This window comes from Danio aesculapii, chromosome 19, assembly GCF_903798145.1.
Source record: "Danio aesculapii chromosome 19, fDanAes4.1, whole genome shotgun sequence".
Classification (NCBI taxonomy): Eukaryota; Metazoa; Chordata; class Actinopteri; order Cypriniformes; family Danionidae; genus Danio; species Danio aesculapii.
The window spans coordinates 12144346-12164605 of NC_079453.1; positions in this window are offsets into that span (position 1 = coordinate 12144346).

Genomic DNA, 20260 nt, shown 5'->3' on the forward strand with positions numbered 1-20260 from the left:
TCTATAACCTTAACCTCAAACCACTCAAATACAGTGTTGGTAGCATAATCTCTAAATCATCTGTCCTCATCTTGCTGGATTTATCAGCTGCTTTTGACACTGTAAACCACCAGATCCTGCTATCTACGCTTGAGTCACTGGGCGTCACAGGCACTGTTATTCAATGGTTCAGTTCCTACCTCTCGGACAGGTCATTCAGGGTGTCGTGGAGGGGAGAGGTGTCCAACCTACAGCATCTATACACTGGGGTACCTCAGGGCTCTGTGCTTGGACCACTTCTCTTCTCTATCTACACGGCATCTTTAGGAACAGTCATCCAGAAACATGGTTTTTCCTACCACTGCTATGCTGATGACACCCAGCTATACGTCTCTTTCCACCCTGATGATCCCTCGGTTCCAGCTCGCATTTCAGCCTGCCTGTCAGACATTTCACTCTGGATGCATGATCATCATCTCCAGCTTAACCTCATGAAAACGGAAATGCTTGAAGTCTCTGCCACCCCGACCCTTCACCATAACTTTTCAATCCAGATGGATGGAGCAACCATCACTGCATCCAAAATGGTAAAAAGCCTTGGAGTTACGATTGATGACCAACTGAACTTCTCTGACCACATTCTAGAACTGCCCGATCTTGCAGATTCGCACTCTACAACATCAGAAAGGTCCGACCCTTCCTATCTGAACATACAGCTCAACTCATTGTTCAAGCTCTTGTTCTCTCCAAACTGGACTATTGCAACTCTCTGCTAGCCGGGCTACCAGCTAGTTCTATCAACCTCTTCAGCTGCTTCAGAACGCAGCAGCACGAGTGGTCTTTGATGAACCCAAAAGAGCACATGTCACTCCGCTACTCACCCGTTTGCACTGGCTTCCAGTTGCTGCCCGCATCAAATTCAAAGCTCTGATGTTTGCTTACAAAGTGACCTCTAGCTGTGCTCCTTCGTATCTGCTCTCACTTCTGCAGATATATGTGCCCTCCAGAAACTTGCGTTCTGTGAATGAACGTCGCCTCGATGTTCCATCCCAAAGAGGGAAGAAATCACTTTCCCGAACTCTCACATTCAATCTGCCCAGTTGGTGGAATGAACTCCCTAATTACATCAGAACAGCCGAGTCACTTGCTGTCTTCAAGAAACGACTAAAAACGCAACTGTTTAGTCTCCACTTTTCCTCCTAATCTGCAATTGCCTCTCTGGTTATACCACTAACTGAGCCCTCTTTCTTTCTCTCTCTCTCTCTCTCTCTATTAAAAAAAAAAAAAAAAAAAAAAAATTTCTACTAATGTTTTGCTTCTTAGACTTTTACACGCCTGAAACTTGTCTATAGCGCTTGTTCACTGCTGCTCTTATAGTTGTGTAAATTGCTTCCTTGTCCTCATTTGTAAGTCGCTTTGGATAAAAGCGTCTGCTAAATGACTAAATGTAAATGTAAATGTAAATAATCTGATGGGTATGATAAAATGTCACAACACTAGGCTGAAGTAAACATTTTCCTCTATAGTCTGCTAGGCACAATCACGCATTCAGGAGGGTGCATTCATTGTTTAGGAGACTCAAACCCTTACTTCAAACTGGTTTCACATCCAGATGGACCAGATCTAAAAAGTCAACAGTCTCTAATAAACTTAATAATAAACAATTTATAAAAGTGTGATTTTAATGACCTAACCTGTCAACGTTGCTCTCAGCAGCATGGACAGCATCTGGATGTTTGTTATTAGCATAAAGCTGTAAAGATAGTTCCAACCCTAATTCACACTGCATAAACAGATGCTGAAAACACAGACAGTCACTAAATAACAGCACGTCACTTCTCAGAAATTCTGTCATGACGAGCACAAATTCAGCATTTTCAATTGGGAAAAATGAGCTCTAACAGATGCCAACAGGTACCGACTGGGGTCACAAGCTGATCCGACAAAAGCTGACGAAGTGTCTGTTGCCATCTGTCTGTGTTCGTCAGTGCAGTGTGAACTGCCCTTAGGCAAAAAAACTAAAAAGAACTTTGACATGAGCATATCCGGGCATTGAATCACAGTCGGCCTCTTGTATATCACATGTGCAGGATTGTGAGTTTGAGCTATAGGGCTGCACAATATATCGTTTCAGCTATCACAATGTGCACATCTGCAATTGTCACATTGCAAGATGCAGTATGCAATGTTGAGTCTGAATTTTAGTTGACCAGGAGCCACTGAACACAGTCACTGCCAGGTTTAACCATAGCAGAATTAAGTTTATCATTTACTTTTGTTTTTAAGGGCCTGTGACTGAGCATTTCAAGCTTGTAAAACATTTGGGCACACAAAATTATGTTTGGAGGTGTAACAAAGATTAAATTGTTTCTTGTCCAACTTGTTTTTAGTAAAAATATCTACATTGCAAAGCAAAAACAAGATTATTTTACATTTGACAGATAAATTTGCTCATTTTAAGGAAAAAACTCTCAATGTTGACTCAAGGTGAAAACTAAACATTATTTTTACTTGATCTAAGAAAATTTTGACTAGAAATGAGACAAAGCAAAGCAAGAAATGCATTTTTTTTTTTGCATTGTGAAAATTTGTGTCTGTGTCAAGTTCTGTACCTGAATACAGAAAGACTTCCCAGAAAATGCCAAATAAAGCTATTCAAAATATAATATAAATGCAATATATATATATATATATATATATATATATATATATATATATATATATATATATATATATATATATATATATATATATAAAAATATACCAATATCAGATTTGGGCGTCACGGTGGCGCAGTAGGCAGCACAATCGCCTCACAGCAAGAAAGTCGCTGGTTCAAGTCTCGGCTGGATCAGTTGGCATTTCTGTAAGTTTGCATATTCTCCCCGTGATTGTGTGGGTTTCCTCAGGGTGCTCCGGTTACCCCACAGTCCAAAGACATGTGGTATAGTCGAATTGGGTAAGCTAAATTGTCCGTAGGGTATGTGTGTGAATTAAAGTGTATGGATGTTTTCCAGTGATGGGTTGCAGCTAGAAGGGCATTCGGTGTGTAAAACATATGCTGGATAAGTTGCCGGTTCATTCCGCTGTGGCGATCCCGGATTAATAAAGGGACTAAGCCGAAAAGAAAATGAATGAATGAATGAATTTCAGATTTTTTCAATATTGTGTAGCCCTAGTTCAAGCAATATGTTGCTGGCTGCAGTTCACTTAACAACCACCTCTGTTGCTAATATTAAAATTAATAATAATAACTATCCATCCAACTATCCATCCATCCATCTACTCTCTGATTGTCTGTCTGTCTGCATTCAAACTGCCAACATTATTTATCCCCCTTATATCACAAAAAAAGTTTTTATGCTCACATGAGGTGGCTTTTCAGACAAATAAAAATCTGATCAAATCAATCAGTCTATCAATCAATCAATAAATCAATTCGTTTGTCCATCTGCTTGCCTTAAGGTTGTCGCAATACTGGAATTCGGTCCATTTCGTCCATTTCCTGCCTTTTTTTTGTTCCTGCTTTTTTGTTTTTAAAATTTCAGTAGCGATTGGTATCGAATTCCAGTATTGTGACAACCCTAGCTTGCCTGTTTGCGTGCCTTCAAAAACTGCCAAATGAAAAACACTATCATGAATAGGCATGCGACGGAATAAGATTCTGACAGTATCATAACCTTAGATAAAAATATCACAGTTTCACGATATCCCAATAAATATGTTACGCACTATCTTTATACATAAACTGGTGATTTGACATTAATATAACAATATTCTTGCTTGAAAATTTCTTAAAACTTCATTTTGTGGCATAATTGATGAGTATTTTACTAATTTTGCAGATTTCCCATCCACCATTAACAGTCCTTATTGGTTTCCTGTGTAGCAAATCCTTGTTACTATGGTAAACAAATGTTTTGGAGAAGCACATTTATTTCGAACTGTGATCAAAACTGACTGGAACTACCTGTGAGTTTCAATGAAAATAATGCACACCCTCTAGCCAATCAGAATCAGGAATTTCAACGGACCATGGACTCATTTATTTATAAGAAATTTAAAATATTATGGAACAGTAACCATGTCAGGGTAAATAATTAAAGGTGCAGTAGGTGATTGTGTTCAGAAACATTTTTTGTTGTGCTGGTTGAATGTCACTTCACATTCCAATAGTACAGATTATAGTAAATGATCTAAATGTATTTATATATATTTTTAAATTCTGGGTAAGGCATAAAATTGTTCATCCAATTAAAATTCGTCGGGCCGATAATTACCATAATTGTGATAAACCCAAACTGTCTATCAACAAATGTAGATGTGCACATCTGCTCAGCCGTTCATGCAGATTCGTTGTTCGCCGCGTTTACATGTACACAAGAAAGAGTGGCAGCAGTAAAAAACAAATACCGAATCAAAACTATTTAATATCCTGAATCAATATTGGAGTTACTTTTGCACGCTTGAGGATGACATGGCTGAAGTATTTAGACAGGTAATGTTCTGTTTTAAAACTATTTTCGTCACGCAAAGCTGATGTAGATTGTGTTGTTTTACGAATGGTTTATATGTACAGAAGTGTTGTTCAGCCACTGAAATCTTTCGGCGAAAGATTGATGTGCCTATTTTTAATTTCATAAGGGACCCTGTACAGCATTGATAATGTAGATTTATATTTAGTTTAACAACAAAACATCATTAAATAGCACTATTCTGCCTATCCTGCTTTACTGAGCCAAAGTTTACTGAGGTTTTATATTCACATTGGTTTATTTTGAACAATGACAAACTGTGATGCGCTCCCTATATTGTTTACATGATCTAGTCATTCTAGAGGGTTGTCCACTTTCATCTTTAAGGTGCGCGTGGCGTGGCTTTGGACCACAGGAGAGGGAGTGTGTTTCAAAGATATGTTAACGGATAGGATTTTGGCAGATCACCTACTGCCCCATTAAAATAAATCACTGACTTCTGCAGTTTATTTAGTTTTTTAAAACACAGCTTTCTTTACAACTCAACTTCTTTTTTTTTTGATATAATGCAAGTTACTGCACTGTTCAGGGGTGCGTTTCCCAGACAATGACGTACAGTAACTCGCGGCTGAACTATTGTAGAACGATGCATCGTGTGGAAAAAGAATGATGTAGTGACGAGTGTTTCCCAAAACCGTAGTTTCTCTGTCGCAGATCTATTGTTTGAACCACGCTAGCTATAACGTAAAGCACCCATGATGATGCTCAAAATGGGGTGGTAACAACTTCTTTAGAGAAGAACCCCATAATTTCTTTGTGCAAATTATATTGTTTTACACGCACAAACATTTAAAAAATAATCCAATATTAGTTTTGGTAAAAACATGCACTCGTCTTCCATATTAATTGAAATATATGTAAACACAGATACATATATAGCACAAATAAGGCCTATGTTTCCTTTACAAATATTATTGAAAACATTATATATTCAATTCTAAGCATAAAATCACTTACAAAAGCCAACACGTATTCTAATATCATATATAAATCATATAAATAAATAATGAGGTTATTTATTAAGAAATGAATTTTAATATTTATTATTTATTACGAAATGAAAAAAATCCTACTTTAATGATAATGATGATGATGATGACGATGATGATTATTATTATTATTATTAAGTAGGATATTGTTTATTTATTTATTTATTTATTTATTTATTTATAAAAAGTCTACTTTTACAATTTGACACATGCAAACCACTGCAGAAATGTTCTAGCCAACAGGTCCATGTCATATACTGTACAGATACTTAATAAATAACCTACTTTAAATTAAAAGTATTAACGTATGCTATATATTTTTGTTCTCAAAAGCTTTGGAGACGTAACATAAATGTTTCAAAGTGCACTGCGAAGGGAGCGCAATTGTAAACATGAAGATCGCTAAACTGAACTGAAAAAATACTTTGAAAGAAAATTACACCTAAGAGAGATGACTTTAATGTTTTTTTATTTTTATCATTCTGATTTTAAATGTTAGAATGTTCTAAATGAGTAGGGCATAGGGGGGATAAGTGGGAATAGAACACAGTCAGGAACTGTTTCTAACTACAGCTCCAGAGGTGTAGTTGCAAGAATATATGTTTGCGACGCAGTTTGCGAATGTTCATTGGAACGATGGATTTGGGAAACGCCAAATCAACGAACTATGTTTGTAAAGATGGAACTTGCGACCTAAGTTGGTTAACGATGGTTTTCGGAAATGCAACCCAGGTCCATAGAATACTTGGATGGTGGTTTATAAGCAATTTGTTTTCAAATAAATCGTATTTCAAATAAAATAGTCATAAAAACCCTTTAAAATCAACTTAAATACACCTTAGCAACGCTATAACAGATAATTGTTTAAAACCCTGACTTTTCCAAACCGTGGCAAACCTTGAAACCAGTTATTGTCCCATGCCTAATTATGAACATTTGTTTTTTATTTTAAATAATATGAATATAAATGACTAATTTTGTTTGCATCTTAATTCATATAGAAGTTGTCTTCAGTTTCTATTCAGATATCGAATCAGTTTCAAAGCCTTTCTCTTTTCACTTCTGAATGACACACAACCCCTTGTGGGTGTGTGTGCGTGTGAGCAAGCAAGCGAGAAAAAGACACAAGGGCCAAGAGGTGTGTATCTATGTGTAATACCGGTGTGACAGATTGACAGTGTGAGTATATGTGTGCACAAGTGTGACTGAAAGGAGGACTACAGGTGTGCTTATGTGTATTCCGAAACGCTGTACGCTATTATAAATCCAACTCTCTGTATTTGTCCACGAACACTTGTTAGAATTCAGTTTCTTTTAAATATTAAAAATAGCTCTAATTAATTTAAAAGCACTGGACCTGCATCCCATTTTTCATGATCTAGCCAGTAATTGGAGGACAGGCCAGTGACCTCTGTTGGCAGTTGCAGTGTGACGAACTTTGAAAATATTTTTATACATTGGATACTGAGCCCAATCCCTGTCAGCAGACGGACTCATAAATCAGTGAACACTCGTACAGTCAGCCCAGAGTACAGTTCTAAGATGAAATCCCTCGTGCAGCGCCAGGGAAGGGGATTAAGCAGGAAGAACTGTGTAGAACTAATGTGAATATTATGAAAACCGCGCACTACTTCCATAAAATTTAAATGCAGAGCTTTTCTCACATCTTCCTTGTCATATTTTTTGGCTTGTATCAGACTCAAGTGAATATGTTTTGCTGCAGCGTCCAGTAAGCTGCTCTTCGCAAGAATTATGAATCATTCATGCCGTGTTTAAATCATTGTTTATAGACACACAAACTGAAATTTAAGGCATGAAAGGCTCTTTTATTATTTTGCTTTTGAATATCTGTCATTTTGTGTGTATCTGTTTGTTCATCTCTGAAGTTTAAGTTGTTACTTAAATCCAACAGCAAAATCAGAACCTTTCCAGGATTACAGCAGAGAACTCATCTTATCAGCAGTCTTACATTGAAGCCAAGTTTAAGAGTGCAAAGTATTAAAGTTGTTCACCTACTGCTAAGTTACTACTGTATATACACTCACCGGCCACTTTATTAGGTACACCTTACTTGTACCTGGTTGAACCCCATTTTTCTTCAGAACTGCTTTAATCCTTCGTGGCATAGATTCAACAAGGTACTGGAAATGTTCCTCAGAGATTTTGGTCCATATTGACTTGATAGCATCACACAGTTGCTGCAGATTTGTTGGCTGCACATTCATGATGCAAATCTCCCATTCCACCACATCACAAAGGTGCTCTATTGGATTGAGTACTGATGACTATAGAGGCCATTTGAGTACAGTGAACTCATTGTCATGTTCAAGAAACCAGCCTGAGATTCGCGCTTTATGACATGGCGCGTTATCCCGCTGGAAGTAGCCATCAGAAGATGGGTACACTGTGGGCATAAAGGGAGGGACCCGGTCAGCAACAATACTCTGGTAGGCTGTGGCGTTGACACGATGCTCAGTTCGTAATAATGAGCCAAAAGTGTGCCAAGAATATATCCCCCAAACCATTACACCACCACCACCACCAGCCTGAACCATTGATACAAGGCAGAATGGATCTATGGCTGCCTCCGAAACTGTCTACTACTAGGTAGGTACTGCATTTCAATTTAAATCTACAACTCGGCCATTTGAAAATTACGATCTATACATTATGAATGGAATTCGGATATACTACATCCCCCATTTTCTCATGGTTATGTGACCTACCCGTGTCAGTTGCGTCGCTTCACTCCCATTTATGAATTCTCTCGCGGGGGCACCATGTGATAGCGCAGCGTGCATGGGATGCACACTTCAGAATCTAGTAGTAGGTTATCCGGGTACTTCGCGGATATAATACTAGGCTCGCATACTGATTTTAGCATACTATGTAGTATGGAAGTATGCAGTTTTGGACGCAGGGCATGCTTTCATGTTGTTGATGGTAGGTTGTCAAATTCTGACCCAACCATCTGAATCTGTCGCATCAGATATCGAGACTCCTCAGACCAGGCAATGTTTTTCCAATCTTCTATTGTCTAATTTTGGTGAGCCTGTGTGAATTGTAGCCTCAGTTTCCTGTTCTTAGCTTACAGGTGTGGCACCCAGCGAGGTCATCTGTTGCTGTAGCCCATCTGCCTTAAGGTTGGACATGTTGTGTGTTCAGAGATGCTCTTCTGCATACCTCGGCTGTAACGAGTGGTTATTTGAGTTACTGTTGGCTTTCTATCAGCTGGAACCAGTCTGGCCATTCTCCTCTGACCTCTGGCATCAACAAGACATTTGCGCCCACAGAACTGCCGCTCACTGGATATTTTCCCTTTTTTGCATGATTCTCTGCAAACCCTAGATATGGTTGTGCGAGAAAATCCCAGTAGATCAGCAGTTTCTGCAATACTCAGACCAGCCCGTCTGGCACCAACAACCATGTCACATTCATAGTCAATTAAATCACCTTTCTCCCCCATTCTGTTGCTCGGTTTGAACTGCAGCAGTTCGTCTTGACCATGTCTACTGCCATGTGATTTGCTGATTAAAAGTTTGCGTGAACGAGCAGTTGGACAGGTGAGCCTAATAAAGTGGCCGGTGAGTGTATGTACAGACAAAGTAGAGAGAAATTAATCCCAATCAGCACTGTGTCTTTTGATGCATGCAGTCTTTGAGGTTGGCTACAAAAATAGATCAAGATTTCAACTGAATGTCTAAAGGAATGTTTTGCTAAAATATGATTCCTTTTGTTCTGTGCAACACAAAAGCTGTTTTGTAGAATGACAAAAAACAGAGTAATTATGCCTTGAAAATTGAATGAAAACAACAAAAGCAAAAAAAAAAGGGCTTTTTGCAAAGCATTGCTTAAAATAAATAAATTAATTAATGATTGGTATACCTTTGTAGAAAAAGTGACACTCAAATATGCACTGACATGCCTTCGGTTCGCTTGTTCCTTACAGTTTAGCTTTATTATTTACATGCTTAGACTGGATTTATATGATTTTAGTTGTAGCCTCGCAACCTATTTATTAGTTTTGTCATCTTTCATTATAAAGCACTGAAATGTCTTTTAAAGGTTATTGATTTACACAAATACAAACAGCTAAGGGCTTTAGGGCTTTCCTCAAATCTTGTGCATATTATTTTGTTTACAGTGAGTATATTATTTATGAACCTTGGGATTGCAGTCACAGACAGAATTTCCCCAGAAGCTGATTTGATTTAGATATTCAGACAGCAGTTGGCAAGCATGTCTCCTTCATATCAGAGATCAACTTTTAAGTGCGTTCAGAGTACTCTGAACAGTGTACTGTATTTATTGTCATCGGTACATGAAAAGCATCCTTGAGCTGTCAATGGATAAAATGTTTAACCTTAAAATATTTTGTTGTTTAATACAGTCACTTGCTTTTTTAAGTTCAAATATGTCATCGCTACTCATACCAAACAGAGTCATGAAATCGTTATTTATTCAAGCATTTCTATTTTACACATTCCCCCTCTTCCTTTGAACACAGATGGCACTGATCTGCAATCCTCCATTGGTGTTTGAATTTGGGAATAGCAACATTTCTTGGGTATTCCACTTGCTGCGCTTTAATAACTAAATTTTCCATTCAAATGGTGATGATCCAAACTCTGTATATTTGAAAGCCTATATATGATACCTATACTGATAAGTACAAAGAAGAATCAATTATAATTAAATAAATGTGTTAACAAGCAAGGATCACCAGTGTTATATATAATAACTGCAGGTGTAAATAGCCCTACATCCTACAAAAGGTCTGTGTATTAGGGTCAAATCTTCTTTGTGTCAATTAGGTGAAAATGTATAATTTCTAAGGTGCATCACGATGCAGAAGAGGTTTTTGTTAAAGACCATTACAGGTTATGATGTATTGGGGTCTTTTTGATGTCATTTGTCATGGTACTATACTCTAGTGAGGGAGGTGAGACATGTATGCGAGTAATAAAAAAACGCTTCAACTATTTTAAAAGCCTACATGTAACACAGGCTCATTTTGATATGTAGCACTATATACATTTCTGGAGATTGCGAATTATGAACAGCATTTTTTTGTTGTTACCAGTTTGTGCAATGGCTCGTTTTATACATCAGCGGGCTTGAGACGCAGAGAAGAGTTGACCGCGATGACGACATTCGAGTCTGGCAAAGAACGCTTCCCGAAAGCAGGCAAGACAAAAATTTAAATAAACAAGGAATAGGGTGAGAACGTGGTAAAATCTGAAATTGTGGTAAAAAATTTAAATAAAAAAATCAGGCGGCTTTTCTTTTTCTGGATTGCTTTTGAAAACACTGTCGGTTGGGTTTAGTGAAGTGGGTGGGCGCTGGCCAATCGTGCTTTTGAAAACACTATCGGTTGGGTTTAGGGAAGGAGGAGGGGGTCAGTCGATTGGTCAGTCAGTCAACATTGGCCTCTGGTGGATTTACACGAGACGGGCAGGCGCGAATGACACAAGAGAAATTTGAGATCTCAAAAGCGTACAAAGTGAAAACAAAAAATTTAGCTCCTGGGACATATTTAGAGCTCTCCAGAAATATACAGTTGAAGTCAGAATTATTAGCCCCCCTTTGATTTTATTTAAATTTTTTTTCATTTTTAAATATTTCCCAAATGATGTTTAACAAAGCAAGGAAATTTTTACAGTATGTCTGATAATATTTTTTTCTTCTGGAGAAAGTCTTATTTGTTTTATTTCGGCTAGAATAAAAGCAGTTTTTACTTTTTTTTAAAACAATTTTACGGTCAAAATTATTAGCCCCTTTAAGCTATATTTTTTCGATAGTCTACAGAACAAACCATCATCATACAATAACTTGCCTAATTACCCTAACCTGCCTAGTTAACCTAATGTCACTGTGATGCTAATCTAATGTTCAGTATTGCACAAATATGTTATTGCAAAGCATCCAATAGAAAATATGTACTCATTAGGCATGGGGCGATAACCGTTTTCGAGGTATAACCGCGGTCTTGAAAAGTCAAGGTTTTAAAACCGCCAACATTTTATATAATACCGTTCCTATGGTATGCAGGGTTCAATACTAAGGAATTTTTCTACTGGTTCCGATTTTTACTTGCCCTGCCAAAATTTTCACTGGCCCCACCAAAAAAAGTAGTTAATAACTATTTCTTAGCCACATATTTTAAATAATGTGTCAATTTTCTGTCAATTTCCTAACAGATAAACCACTCTCGGCAATATTTCAGCCTGCTTTGACTTTCGTATTTGACATTAAATGTACATTCACAATCGATCTCGGATCTAAGCGCGATTGCAGGATTCACATATGTCAAACGAACCGCGCTAACTGGGCAAACAAGACAGGTACCGAAACAAACGTCTAGGTGTGAAAGCACCCTGTTTGCAAGCAATTGACAAACAGTCGCAGCCAAATTAAACTTTAGTGACAAGGCAACATATGCCCAATCGGGCCACTAACAATCCTATCTACTGTCCCGAGCATCCTGCACGCTGGCCCCAGGCCATCAGGCAGTCCTTATTGTTGAGCCCTGGACAACAGAATCTCCAGCAGAAAATATATCCAAAGATGCCGTTTTAAATTGTAAAGAAATCTGTGTTTTTAAAACAAATGAAGACAACAGAAGTCAATGATTCATTTTAATTATTTAGCCTGACATGTTTACTGCTCCAAAATATTATAAATCTTTCAAAAAATATAATTTACTGTTTTCAAAGAGGAAAAAGGTTAGTTTTTTTTTTTACTCAGACATTTAAAAAGAATATATTTTAGAGCAGTGAGAACAATACCATGATATCGTGATATTTTTATCCAAGGTTATCATACCTTCAGAATCTTATACCGGCCCATGCCTAGTTCTCATATGTACTCATTTATGCTAAGCACTGTTGATCCGCTTGTATTTATTGACAATAATGTATAGCTTTGAAGTGAAATAGCAAATTGAGGATGCAGTGCATTGTGATATCGAAATGAACTGAATTGAGGACATGATGATTGCAATCGAACCAAACCATTGGACCAGAAATTAGGGCTGGACAATAAATCACAAAATTATAATTATAATATTATGCAATACACATGTGGGATTGATTACATTTATTTGATGCATTCATTGTTTATCTAAATTTGGCCAATCAGATGGGGTCTTACTGTCTTTATCCCCACCTCCCAAGTGGTTGCTGTTCTGCTATTGGCTAGAGGGGCCCAAAGGCGAATCCAGAGTTGAAAATAAACACTAATGGCAGTCAAGACAAGAGAGGAAAATGATTATAGCCAATCAAAGACAGAATATCGGCTGAGGTTTTCAGTCATAGGGCCCTATTATAGACACGGTGCAATGTTTTTGGCTAGTTTCAGCCCAGTGTGGGTCTTTTTTTACGTTTTGCGCCATGTATAGTAAGTGCATTTGCACCCATTTGTGCGCCCATGGACGTGCTGATCTGAAAAGGTGTTGTGTTATGGCTTATTGTTGCCAACAGTGTAGGGCAAGCTACTTGAAAAATGTAGTGAGCTAAGCTATTAGCTACACTACTTAAAATTTAGCTTAACTACACTAAAAGCTACACCCTAGGAAATGTAGCAAGCTAAGCTAAAAGCTTTGCAAAAGTAGCTTAGCTACATTTAAACTATTTTTGCAATTTTCATTTGTAAATCGAAGCAACTTAAATTATCATTCATATCTTAGTAATCACTAAAACTGTCAATGAATTGTTCAGTTATTTACTGTAAATAATATTATACCAAACAGAAACAAATTATAGTAGTATATAACAGCAAAAACTAAAAATCCAATAAAACCAGGTGTTACACATTTAAAATAGTAATGTATAGTAAAGGGAAATATTTACAAATAAGCATTAAATTACACTATCTTATATATTGTAATATCATTCATATATATCATGAAATAATAGTAATTACCGTGGTATACTTTAGCCTTTACTACAGTAAACTATATATATATATATTAGGGGTGTAACGATTCACAAAAGTCACGGTTAGGTTTGATATGATACAGTTGTGTCACGGTTCGCTACAGCAAAAAAAGATAAAAGCCAGAGGATTTCTCTGATTTTAATTTACCGGCCCTACTATTAGTCAACAATAATAACGGTAGCTGTGTTCTTACGGGTGGTGTCTGATATTGCACACATGATATTGACATATAACTTTTTATTTGCAAACATAATCTTATTAGCAATACCGGTCATTTCATGAGCTGCAATATTAGTTGCATCTCAGTGAATGCATCTCTTTAGCGATGTTGAACGCGGTGTCAGTCGCACGATTGACAGCATCGTGATGATTAAATGAAGGATTAAATAACGTTAGAACATCTCGTGCTTAAAATGTGTAGAGTCAGTGGCAAACACGGTTACCTGAAAATTCCATGCCACCGGCTTTACGGTGAATGCTTTAGTCATTTTCATGGCGGACTTTAACCACTGGAACACTTTTATCCACTCTTCGAAAAGTGTAAATGCTGGATTAACATTCATTACATGACCACTAATCAAATGTGCCATTATTTGTAACTTTAGGTGGTTTCTAAAACTAAATCTGTTAATGTTGTTTTCATTCTCTCGGATCCAGACCTTTACATTTTCACGGCTGTAGCTCCCTGCCATCGGAACTGAGTGATTGACAGCTGATATTAACCAATCCATTCGTGTTCTGTTCTAGCGCAGTGGGCCAATAAGAAGAGCTTAAAGGCGGGGTAAGCATTGCATGCTTTGTTTACTGCGTCAAGTTGGCTTGACAACTGTTTTAAATCATTCCTGAGCGCTGCATTTGGTGTTTTTAGGTACAAAGATGCTTAATGCGTGAATACCTCCTAATTGGCACATGGAACATTTTGCTGTGAAAACTGGTTGCTCGACATCAATTTTATGCAGTCGCACAAATGCTCCCAAATATATTTTGACGTCGCATAGATAAAATTTCGGGCGCAAATGCGACCAAAACGGTTGCAATTTCGACCCCTGTCTCATATCCACAGCTATAAATGTACCGAAACCAAAGTGCTTGAGTCCTACTTTTAACCCGATTAACCCACCAAATCTAAATACCGTAAGAGCGCAGCACATACATCACTAGGGAAATGTTATAGAAATATGGTTATCACAATACTCAACAATTATATTGCATATCACATATTTTCCTAGTATCCTGTAGCCCTACCACAAATTTTTATATTTTATACCCCATATTTTAACTTACACACTGCATTTTATTGTGCTTTGTAAATGCTCCTGAACAGAAAACAGATCATCTTTGTACAATATTGTAATTCCCATAGCTGAAGTTGTTTAAACAAGTTGCTTCAGTCTTTCTGACCCATCCTCTAGAGTACTAGTGTACTTTCTTTTCGATTGCCCTTTATTCTCTGTATATTATTTCTGAGAGGATCTCCAGTGAGTCGGTTTAATGCTCAAGCACCTCTATTATGGACAGTCCACCAAAACTAGCTCTCCTCTTTCACACTCCACAACTGCCTCTTGTACAATAAATGCATAAAAGTCACTGAGACACAACGGACACCATATTGTTGACAGATTCTCGTATGCCTGGTTTAATATAATGGGTCATCATACACCCGGCTCAATAAGGCACAAGGCTTGTTTGGTGTGATTTGTTGCTATTGTTAGACCGGCGCAACCCTAAATTTCACCTTTTGTGCCACATTGTTTAAATAACAAATTAATTTGCGCCACTTTGTGGACTCATGGGGGTTTTGGTCCAAAAAAAGAGGTGTGTTTAGGCACATTGTTGTCGCATTGCTTATTTGAGGAACTGAAATAGACTGTGCCATTGACCAACTGAAAGCTGGTCTAAAGTCCAGCGCAGAGCGTGTTATTTATGTGTCTATGCGGGTCCAAATGTTTACACATTGCTTAATACACATGTACAGCAGTACACAAATATCTTTCCATATGAAAAAAAATAAAGAATTAAAATGTTACAAAAATTATTATTTTTTACTTAAACATAAAAATCACTGCCTCCATGCCTTCTTTTGGCCGAGGGACTTTTTTCAGTTTATTTATGACAATTTGCAGTGGTATGATGTTGTTGTTATTAGCAGTATTATTTATTATATGCATATTTATATTTGTTTTAATAAAAACAAGTTTAGATTTGTCCATCTGTCGGGTTTTGGAGACATCTGCATCACCATATGGGGCATAAGAATTGGACGAGTGTTTGTATATAACTAAGTTTTTTGACCACACTTCGATATTATTGTTCATTTATGCATTTGCTGGAAATTAGAACTGAATTTTGAAATATAGTTTTGAAACAAATCTTTGCGCTTAACAAACAAAAATAAATATGTAGTCTAATAAATGTCTTCAGTGGAGTGAGTTTCCACCGTTTCCTTATCCGCGAAAGTAAAGGAGTAAAGTAAAGAGTAAAAGTAAAGTAAAGAAAAAGTAAAGGTTGAATGGAGGAGGCTCATTCTTTATCCTCGTGCTGCAGATGGTCTGTTTAACTGTTTTCTCGCCAGTGAAGCATTCAGTTTTTTCACCTAGAATAGTCATATAAATAGCAAATATGCCATGGCGCGATGCAACTGACTCTTAAAGGGAATGGGAGATGAGACTCTAATTGGTTTAATGCACGTTATGCTCAAAACACACCCATAACTCATTAAAAAGCCCCTATTATGGGTTTTTGAAAATGACCTTCCATATAGTGTGTAACACAGCTCTAAGTGAAGTGAAATATCCAGATAAGGCTTAAATCTGAAAGTGGACAGTTTTTAAAACTACTGATTCATCTAAAAAAAGAGTCGACTCATAGTGGTTCAAATGAATCGTCTCGATAACGAGTCTTTAGCTGTTTTGGCATGATGTGGCTATGAAACCCCGCCAAATTGTTTGCATGTTACGCAAACCCGGGAAAATTTAAACCTGCGGTCCCGCCCACTAACACAGCAGCAAAGACAAACAGATTCTGAAGTCATCATGAGTCATGAAGATGCTGCGCTTACCTGGATAATATTGGAAGTGTGAGGGAAAGGAGTGCTTGAGCAATCTACATGCTTACAATGGGTGATTCATTCGTTTGTTAAAGGAAGGATCAGAAAAGACTACTAATGTATGAGACTTTGACAGACCTCAACAGGAACTTTAGTACACAGCTTATGAATTAGTTTCTTCCTCCATTTTGTAATGGATAGACAATACACCAGGGGTGCGTGCAAAATAAGGACAGTTTATTAGGCACAAAGTCAAACAAAGGAAGGCTGCTGCACGCTGAGGAGGAGCACTGGTGAGCGCTACAACCCTCTGGCTGGGGATGTGATCGTTGGGCAAAGCAGCATACAGGTAAGCTCTAAAAACATAAAAATTCATGCAAGAGGTGCCACAGCAATGAATGCAAATAGAAGTGATCTACAGCTGAGAAGAGAGAAAAGCTTCAAAATGAAAGATAATTAACGAAATCAGACCTGGCCCATGACACATTTCATAAGTGTAAGTAATTGGCTGTATCCGTGTTTTCTCTAGCTTGCAAATGATTTAATTGTGTTTTGTTACTTGTAACCACTTGCACTGTATCAGGTTAACTCTTTATATTCTCATATCGCGTTTAATGCCACGTTGAAAACGCAACGCGTGCCGCTTTGTTTACGGATTTAAATGTGTTTGTGAGCTCGCGGTCCACTGCCATTTGTCGTTGCTATGGCCACCGTCAGCTGATCCTAGACACGTGGAGCAGTCAAGGTTCAGAATTGTTTAGCTTTTGCTGCTGTGTGGATGAATACTGAATGTGTGTCATAGTTAAGAATAGAGCAATATGCTGGTGTTTAACTACACTGCTTTCAGGGGTAAGGTGTTTAAATAACACTGTTGAGTAAGTTTACTATAAAATGTGTTTTGGGCGTCCGTTGCAATCGGATTCTATACCAATGTTGGGAACCCGGGGGCTTGACAAACCGCGCTGGGCATTTTACTGTCTCGTGCTGAACGCTGTCAACCAATCGCAACAGGCTGTCATCGGTCCAATCAGCGCAGATTAGCTTCGCGCTAAGGAGGGGTTTGGGAACAAATGAATCGCTGAACAATTCATATGGGAGTTGCTGGGATAATTAGGTAAAAATAAATTTATATTATAAGACCATTAAAGTGTTTTTTGACCTTGCAGGCATATCAGTATGTTGTTGAAGACCCATATAACCGAAATATGACCCTTTTCAATGCATAATAGGTGCTCTTTAAGAGAATAAGCACAACTCTGTTAGACCATGCGCCAGGTCGCAAAGCATATTTTTCTGTCCTTAAAATAGCAGAAGAGGATTTGAACAAGCCCTTAATGCTTTTGCGCCATGCACTTTAGATTTTACGCCTAGATCGTTAAAATAGAACCCAATGTATTAATATATTCCCTTTCAGATAACAACTGAATCGAAAACTATTTCATATCAGGTATGTTTCTAATCCAGTTTCTTTTAACATCATCTTTCACTTGTAATGCTTCATTCAGAAGCACTTTGCACATATTGCGACACATTTTTAAGTAATATAGTGTAATGGGTGCATCTCTAATTGAGCTTAAAAATAATGCAGAACACCATTTAGATTTGTTCTAACCTCTTTTGCATGTGATGGATTTTACAATCAAGGGTTATTTTTTTCCCCCAAAAGAAAAGTTGTTTCTAATTAGAGTTTCAGTGAAGCGAAGACACATTTTTTGTGTCTTTTGCACGTCCAAACATATTCCCAGAAACGCTCTGACTTGTCACCACCCCTGTGCTAATTACCAATGATCACATTCAATGAGCACGGAAAAAGAGCAATCAAGTGCTCTAGTGTAATGAAATTCACCACCGCAGAGAGCGATTTGCCCTGATAATTTGTCTTAGAAAATCAACATAGAGCTAGGCAGCCATATTTGTCAAAGGCGCTCGCAGCTTTATGCATCAGAGGCAGTCTCCAAGGTCTTGAACCTGTAACTGTATGCTGTAATAGCCTGATGGGCTTCATGATTAGCCCATCGAGCTGAAGACCCAGGCCTGTTCCCTCAGGGAATGCGGCTTAATCTGCCCCTTTCCCTCTGTTTTCTCTATCTCTCCTTCTTTACTTAGAGCCGAGCTCATCTTTATAATGCTGTCTGCAGTGGTTTCTATTAGGAGGGAGCTCATTTAAGTTCATGGGGAGAGTCTTCAGATAACTATATTCAGGAGAGAAGTTTGTCAGCCAAGAATTAAACTCAAAAACCTGACAGGTGAGGTGAAGAATTAGCATTTCCTTAAAGGGGCCCTATTCTATACCTTCATATTGCTTTCATGCAACACATCCACACCCCCAGCTCGGTAACTTATTTAGCTTTTATCCAAAGGAATGCAACAAGAGAGTCATAAAGAGGCAAATAAATACAGTAAGTGCTCATAATAACATTGTTTAAAAATAGAAATGGGAGAGATTAAAGAAAAGTGATGTGGTTATTTATTATTTAATGATGTACTCGTGAATGGAGTTTTTAGCTGTCTCTTGAATATTTTCAGGGATTCAGCAGTCCGAGTGGAGCTCCATCAAGAGGGAACCGTGAATGAGAAAGTTCTAGAAAGTGATTTCTGTTTCTGTGATTGTTCCACAGGGCAACTCTCTGACAGTGAGAGAATGCAGATAGAGTGCAGAGCTTGTGTGGTTATTCTGTATGCAAGCATCAGTGATTTAAACTTGATGCGAATTGCAACCAGGAGTCAATGGAGGGAGATAAAAAGAGATGTGATGTGGGCTCTGTTGGGTTCATTGAAAACCAAAATACTGCAGCGCTCTGAATCATTTGTAGAGGTTTGATTGCACAACATTGGAAGTCCAGCCTGAAGCAATAGTATCTGGATGCATACTTGAATATGTAAGCTGAGACTGCATATTTCAGAGATGCAATGTCAGACACAATTCACTCAATGGAGCTAAATGATTGGTAGGGTTAAGGGTGGTGCACATTAAAAGCATTGCATGCAGCTCAGCTTACAACTGCACCCGGTCTGCATCCAGACCCCTCTCGCCAAACCTAAACCTAGCACAGGCTAGAAATGACAAGGGCCTGGATAAGCAGTTGTACAGAGTGTCCCTGCATGATTGATCTGCCTTTCCGTAGTGGTCTCTCGCAAATACTTGTGTTGCAGACATCGGCTACTTGAACTTTTTAATGGATATTATTCTCAGTGATTAACTTACATTTCAGGTAAAGTTTCCATCTGTAAATGTTTCTGTTTTGCAGTCAGGGCAGGGGTAGGTGCATGAGCATTCTGCATGGGAGTTTACTACATTTTAGTCAGTGAGCACATCTGTACTCTGAAAAAATGATTCATTGATGATTCCCTGCACTGTCAAACCCAACAGTCAAATTTATCAAATGAAACGAGTGTAGTTAACTCAAAATTTACTGAAAGTTAGTTCTACTCATTTGAAAAGAGTGTTGAAGGTAATGAGTTATTTAAATGCCTCATTTCTTCAACTTTAATGGAGTAAGTTCATAGATTAGTATTTTAACTCAAATGGTTTGTAGCAATCAGTTTCCTCGAATGGTTTGCGTTGCCTTAGCCCTGTAAGACCTGAGATATCAAAAATAGGTGGAAAATTCTAATTTTCTGGAACTGAGATGTTTATTAAACCATCTAGCAAACAAACAAATTTTTGCCATATACATTTTTGTTCATGATATTTACTTTGTATCACAGTTGATACATCAGGAGTTTGTCCAAATTTTTGCTCACAAAATTTTGCCTGTGACATTTTGACAACA